A 7,205-nucleotide genomic window follows, 5' to 3' on the forward strand; every position below is an offset into this window, starting at 1 on the left:
GCGCAGTTGCTATTGAAAGGGCTGAAAACAAGTACAAGTTACCTTATGCTTCGTCATTTAAAAACGCATATTTGATGGCTTTATGAAGGTGATACTTTCATATTAACTTACAGAAAGCGCTTGCTAAGTGCTTGACTTATGTAAATGATGATGTACGCATTCATGCAATAAAGGATGACGCGAGTGTTGGTTTCGAATCCCTTTTGTTTGTGTTTTCGTGTGCCTGGTAGTTTCGTTTGGTACAGTTTAGGTTTGACGTGCGATCGCGCAACATCGGTTGACGCGATGGCACCTTCGTGTCTTTTGTGCAAGACCAAAGCCCTGAAAGGCTCTGGCATCTCTCTTCACATGTAAGTAAACGAGTGTATCTTCTTGTTGAATACCACGCGAGTAGACAGCTCTCGTGATGTATCGCAATCGTTTATATTTGAGAAGCGTCGCAGTACAGCACTTTTTTTGTTACCTGTCGCTTTGTCTGCGAAGTACAAAGAAAAGACAATGAACGTGCTGAGCGACGTTTTTATTTGCAGGTTTCCTTTCAGTAATAGGGAATTGCTGAACAGGTGGATCACTGCAGCCGGAGTTGTACTTGCTAATCTAAAAGGAAGTCATCGAATCTGTTCATTGCACTTTGAAGCATCATGCTTCCATAAAGGCCACAGTAGAAAGACGTTGAAGCCTGATGCTGTGCCGAGTATTTCTGTGCCAGGAAGCAATCAACAGGCGAGTACCTAATACCGATGGGATCGAGTGCATGAACCCATGTATTAACGGCGTAGGCGTTTTATTAACTGTGCAATATTTTCAACTCTTTCTTGCATGACATTTCATGTGACATATGTTGTTCTGTCTCAAACGTGTGCAGCGAACGATTTGCTTTATCGACTCCGGGCCTGTGGCACCGTTGACTTGCAATTGATGCCGAGTCTGTTGTATGTGTATCCATAAACTGGCACATCATATATCACTACGAGCATCTTCAAATTTTATTTTTTAGACAACATGCACATATATAATACTGACAAACTAAAATACCACTAAATAAGCAGCTGGGACACAAATTTTGGATGGGTAGACTCGCAGGTAAAATAAATAGATAATGCAGGCAAATCCAGCTCCTTTCCCTTAGATCAGTCTACAAGGGGCATGAAAAAAGATTTTTCTCGCACACCAATTATTTTCCTGTAAAAGCAAGTGGACCCACCACATTAGTGTGTCAATGTATGTGTTTTACATCATACTAAAATTTGCTTTAATTTACCAAGTGGGATGAATTACCTTGTGGCTCATTCAGTCTAATCGCACTGCACGCTGCATTAATCAGTCTTCTGTTGGATCTTTGCAAATGTTGAATGAAATATATTTCCCTGTTGTTATGGGGTTGACATACAATGACAAGCCCTTCTGTGTGCGCCAAAGGTAAAATTTAAGCTCTAAATTAAAGACATTTGTAGTCAGAAACAATAAGCAAGAACGGTGAATGCACCGTATTGGAGGTGCATGGTACAGAAATTACGAGAAGTATCCAATGATTTTGTTTAAAGAAAGAATGGTATTTCAATTAAAATACAAGACTCTATAATGGAGGTCAAGCAAGTCATTTAGGTAGACTACAATGAGATTATGCGAGTAATGGGAATGTGCACAATGGGTCAGGAAATTTGTTTTTCTGCAAAATGAAAGTTGATGACTGTTGTGACATGGAGTCAATTTAGCATTATGGGAGCTGTGTGATAAATTCAGAAAGAAACCAAAAATAAGCCACGCATAAAAAGGAACAATTTAATGATGCTCTCTCCACACTAGGGTGAATAAAAATATAGATCACATCTGTATATATCAGACACCTTGTGAAACAATAAAGGAAGAATTCAATTTAAAGCTATGGTACGTGCCACATAGATGAGGGAGGCTTTGCACGAATAGTGATGCAGACAAGGATAATTGTTAATATTTTTCGCTACCACTTCAAGTACTTCCACCAAGTGTTACATGCTGCACACAGCCATACCAAGGAGCTCACAGCAGCACCTGCAGGTAAAAAGCAAAAATCAGTTAGAGTGCTGGTGTATTCTTCAAAACCTTTAGGCAAGAACAGTGCAAGCATACATAAAAACTGCATTTATTTCCACAGTTCCCCATTTTAATGCCCTTTTCTTCTCACTTAGACGATACCTACACCTCGCCACCACAGCTCCCTTGCGGAAAGTCCAACAAGGACGCCGCGCAGGCACATGCAGGTAAGATGCAAGAAGCAATGGCAGTGGTGCTGACATTCACCTAATTTCTTTCTTTTGCTTATGCTTAGGCAGCCAGCACGCCCCCAGCAACCACATTGGCTGCGGGTGTGTCACCCGTGTCACCAAGGAGGCATTTGAGGGTAAGCCACAGGCAATGAAAACAGTCACTTCTCCATGTAAGCAATGCTCTTTCTCTCAGATGACTCCTACGCCTCGTCGCAGCAGCTCCCTTGCGGACAGTCCATCAACAAGAACGCCACGCAGGCACATGCAGGTAAGATGCAAGAAGCAATGGCAGTGGTGCTGACATTCACCCAATTTATTTATTTTGCTTATGCTTAGGCAGCCAGCACGCCTCAAGCAAGCTCCTTGGCAGCGGGCTTGTCACCCATATCACCAAGGAAGCGTTTGAGGGTAAGCCACAGGCAATAAAAACAGCCACTTCTCCACTAAGCGATGCTCTTTCTCTCAGATGACTCCTACGCCTCATCGCGGCAGCTCCCTTGCGGACAGTCCATCAGCAAGAACGCCACGCAAGCACATGCAGGTAAGATGCAAGAAGCAATGGCACTGGGGCTGACAGTGCTCGCTTTTTTTAAAAATCTATTATGCTGCAACTATATGTGAAAATTTCACAGAACCTGCAGGTAGGCTGCCGTTGAAAATACTGTAGCTTTATGCAGTACTCTCATTACAACACATTCTCTGATGTGTAGTATTTATCCTTGCAACAGCAATTTAGCTTGTAATATTAGCTGTATAGTGCAAACACAATGATAGATGTCCTACATTCCAAATGTTGCACCTATACCTATACTGGTGAAACATCTTTCATTACAGACAGCAGCACCTTCCCAGCACCTCGAAGGGAGTGATGATCACATGTATACCACTTTGCAATCACCAAGGACAAAGCTTCTGGACACAAGCAAGACACTGTCTGAAACAAGACGAAAGCTGAAAAGAACAAGACATAACCTTAAAAAGAAGAGAGAGAAAATAGCAACCCTTAAGGGACTTATCAGTGAGATGAAAGAAAAGCAGCTGCTCTCTCCTGAAGGGGAGCTGGTACTGGAGTCATTTGGTGAGCTACCGAAGGAACTAATTAAGAATTGGAGCACCAACATCAGCCGAGCACGAGGTCGAAGGCGCTACAGTGAAAAACTTCGCAAGTTTGCAATAACGTTGTACTACCATTCACCCAGTGCCTACAATTACGTCTCAAGCATATTCTGCATGCCTAGCAAGCAGACAATCCGCACATGGCTGAAAGTAGTTGATGCTTGGCCAGGGTTTACCCACGAAGCCCTTGAACACTTGAAAATATCCTTCGAAGAAAAGAGTGGAAGGGAGAAACTCTGCTGTGTGATGGTAGATGGCATGAGCATAAGAAAAAAGTGTGATGTTGACACTGCAAGTGGCTGGCTGATAGGCTACGTTGACTTGGGCAATGGCCAGACCCCGATTGATACAGATGACACAAGCCTAGCTGGAGACGCACTTGTTTTGATGGCAGTGGGAGTTGCTTCCCCATGGAAAATGCCATTTGCTTACTTTCTTAATAACGGACTCAGTGGAGAAGTGCTAAAGAACATTATTATTGAGGCCATTGTTCAGCTCACCGAATGTTCACTCGATGTAGTTGCCATCGTTTGTGATGCCCTTGCTGCAAATGTTGCAATGGCAAAACTGCTGGGCTGCCGTGTCCATGAGACCAGCAGCAACTCCTTCAAGACATCCTTCACCCACCCTGTGGAGCCATCAAAAGAAGTGTCAATTGTATTTGATGCAGCACATGGCCTCAAACTGCTCAGAAATCTTCTTGGAGACAAGAAAGTTCTGCAAAGCGCCAAATACGGGGTATGCATAATGTATCTGGTGAACTATTGTGAAGTCTAACATATAAATTCTATTTTACAGAAAATTGAATGGGGCTACATTGAAAAATTTCAAGACCTTCAAGAAACTGAAGGCCTTCGAGCAGCCAACAAGCTCAGAAGGGCCCATATTGAATATTATCAGCAGATAATGAAAGTCCGGCTGGCTGCACAAACATTCAGTTGGTCGGTCAGCAGAAGCCTGGAGCTGGCACGGCAACTAAACTTGCAGCAGTTTAAGGGGTCTGAGGGAACATCAAAGTTTGTTGCTGATGTCGATCGGTGAGTCATAATGCAAGACTATGCTACATTCAACTAACAATCTGCCTTTTCTAGATTATTTGACATCCTGAACTCCCAGAGACTATGAGCATTGGGGTTCAAAGCTCCACTTCGAGCAACAACAATTCACCACCAGAAAAAAACTATGCTAGATCTTTCCACCCATCTGATGGCCTTGCGACTACCATCTGAAGACCTAGCCTGTACATCTGGGAGACGAATGTCAATAATCAGTTTGGCATTCACCTTAAAGAGTGTAGCTGAACTAGCAGACAGGCTTTTCAAGTCGGCACTGTGTAGGTAAGTCTGCAACTTCCACTTTTCCCTGAAGTAAATGGTCAGCGCACAATCAGACATATGTTAGGAAATGAAATGTCACAAATGTACACTATATATGCAGCAAGAATAAAGCACAGTTAACTAAATTTGGCTGCTCAAGTCATTGCACTTGGTGACGCCACACCTGCAACCATAGGATTGATATGGTGCACCTGTTACAGCAATTCGTTAGGGATGGACGATTGATCAAATGACCTTCTAATTAATGGATTAATACTTTATGGACAAAATTTTAATTGCAATTGATCAGTCAAGTGCACACAACCAAAATCAGGCAAGCGCTGGCATTGACGTCCTCTCACACAACAGCAAGGAAAGATGCTTGCCCCCATGACAGATTAATCATACAGCTAGCCCTTCATCACTGGCATCTGCTGCCTAGCACAACAGCATAAGAAAAAAATTGAATAGAATAGAACAGCTGTGAGATATAGCCCCTGTTGTTGCTACAACATAAGTTATAATTTCCAGGTTATATTCATCTCATAAAGCATAGGTCACGTATGTGAACTGTGACAATTAAGTACCCATGGAAATTAAATTACTTTCAATGTGCAATAAAATTGTGATATTCTCTTTCTTGCAGCTACATTTGCACATACCGCCTGAGCCAAGATCACCTGGAAATGTTTTTCAGTTGTGTGCGCCATCGAGGAGGATGGAACAACAATCCTTCTGCCATGCAGTTTCGATATGCTTATCGCAGCCTCCTCATTCATGCCGACGTAACGCCAGTGAAAACGGGAAATGTCGCTCCAGATTTTGAGGGCCTCATGACAGTGCCACATCAGAGGATGCAGCGGTGCCAGGATGAGGAGAGTGACGAATCCCTTTCACCAGAGGCATCTGTTATTCTTGAGGTAGCTGATCATGACTATGGAAACCTCAGCTATGGCCTTACAAATTTCAGTAGTGAGGTTGTGCAGTATGTTGGAGGCTTCATTGTCAGAGCAGTGGCAAAACGTGTAACATGCTCTACTTGTACTGATTTACTTGTCAAGGACAACATCACTAGTGTACTGATTTTCATTAGAAATAATGGGAGATTGATCATGCCGTCTGCTCTGGTGCACCATGTCCTTCACACTGCTGAACATGTCTTTCGTAATAATTTGGCCAATGTTAGAAAAATGACAATACAGCGGCTGGTCCTACTATCATTCCGCCAGTTTTGTGAGAGGCATGAAAGGACCTTATCAAGCGTTGAACATTACAGAGACAACCCTGAACATGTAATTGGATTGATTAAACTTATGCTTAGGACATACTGCATACTTCGCCTCAGAGAGCAGGCAAAAATGGTGACAGAACACTCAAGGGGCACTTATGTGCGAGCACTGCTCACAAAGCAAATACTGTTCCAGCACCAGTAGATGCTATGCTCAGATACTACTAATAGTAACTTCAATGCAAGTATAATCCGTTTTATACACAGCAGATAAAGTTCTGGAAGCTGCGCAGGTAGTGCAGCCATTGAAGTCTCGCTCTGCACGTTTCAAATTGCAGTAGCTCTGGATCTGCAATACCTTTCTAAAGAATATTCTTCTTCATATGTTACAATTGCAACTTGTAGACATAAATTCATGCCAAATTATGTATTATTTGTGAACCCTCTGTAGACATTTTCTAAGATATTTACGTAAGCGTCCTGTACTCCTTGATTACGCAATGCCTTGATGACTGCTGGTATCTCTACTGAATTAATTAAATGCCTTTTCGTGATCTATGAAAGCCACATAGAGAGGCTGATTGTACTCTACAGATTGCTCGATTACCTCATTGATGAGATGGATGTGATCCATTGTAGAATATCCCTTCCTGAAACCAGCCTGTTCTCTTGGTTCACTGAAGTCCAGTGTTGCCCTTATCCTATTGGAGATTTTCTTGGCGAATATTTTGTATAATACTGGAAGTAGGCTAATGGGCCTACTATTTTTCAATTCTTTAACTCCATTTCAGCTTATGACAACTGCAAATGCAGGGAGCCTGCGTCTGTCTCCTTATGATAATTATTTCATGCAAGAGATAACCCAGCAAGAGGAAAATAAAAACCAGCAAGAGGAAAATAAAAATTGAAGATGCCACAAATTTTTTGCGTAAATTAAAAAGTAACTTTTTATCACTACTGCCCCTTTTTAAAGCATTACAGTCCTCATTGAAACACTTGGCATATGACAATCTAATGGTTGCTGCTGGTTTTTCGAGTAAGTCAGACTGAGAAAAATAGGGAAAAAAACATTAAGGAGCAACTTGAAGGAACGTCTGTAAATGTGCATGTGAATAAAATCTATATATAATGAAAGTGTGAGAAAGCACCAGTGTAAAATTTTAAAATAATGTGCATTGACTTCATAACTTAGAACCTATAAATTTCACTTGGAAAAGGGGAAAAGAAAAACCTGCAGTTGTATTTGCTTGTGAAGAGTACTGCACTTGTAATATAAAAAAGTACAAAATGAGCATGCTA

Source organism: Dermacentor andersoni, chromosome 4 (genome assembly GCF_023375885.2).
Source record: "Dermacentor andersoni chromosome 4, qqDerAnde1_hic_scaffold, whole genome shotgun sequence".
Lineage (NCBI taxonomy): Eukaryota > Metazoa > Arthropoda > Arachnida > Ixodida > Ixodidae > Dermacentor > Dermacentor andersoni.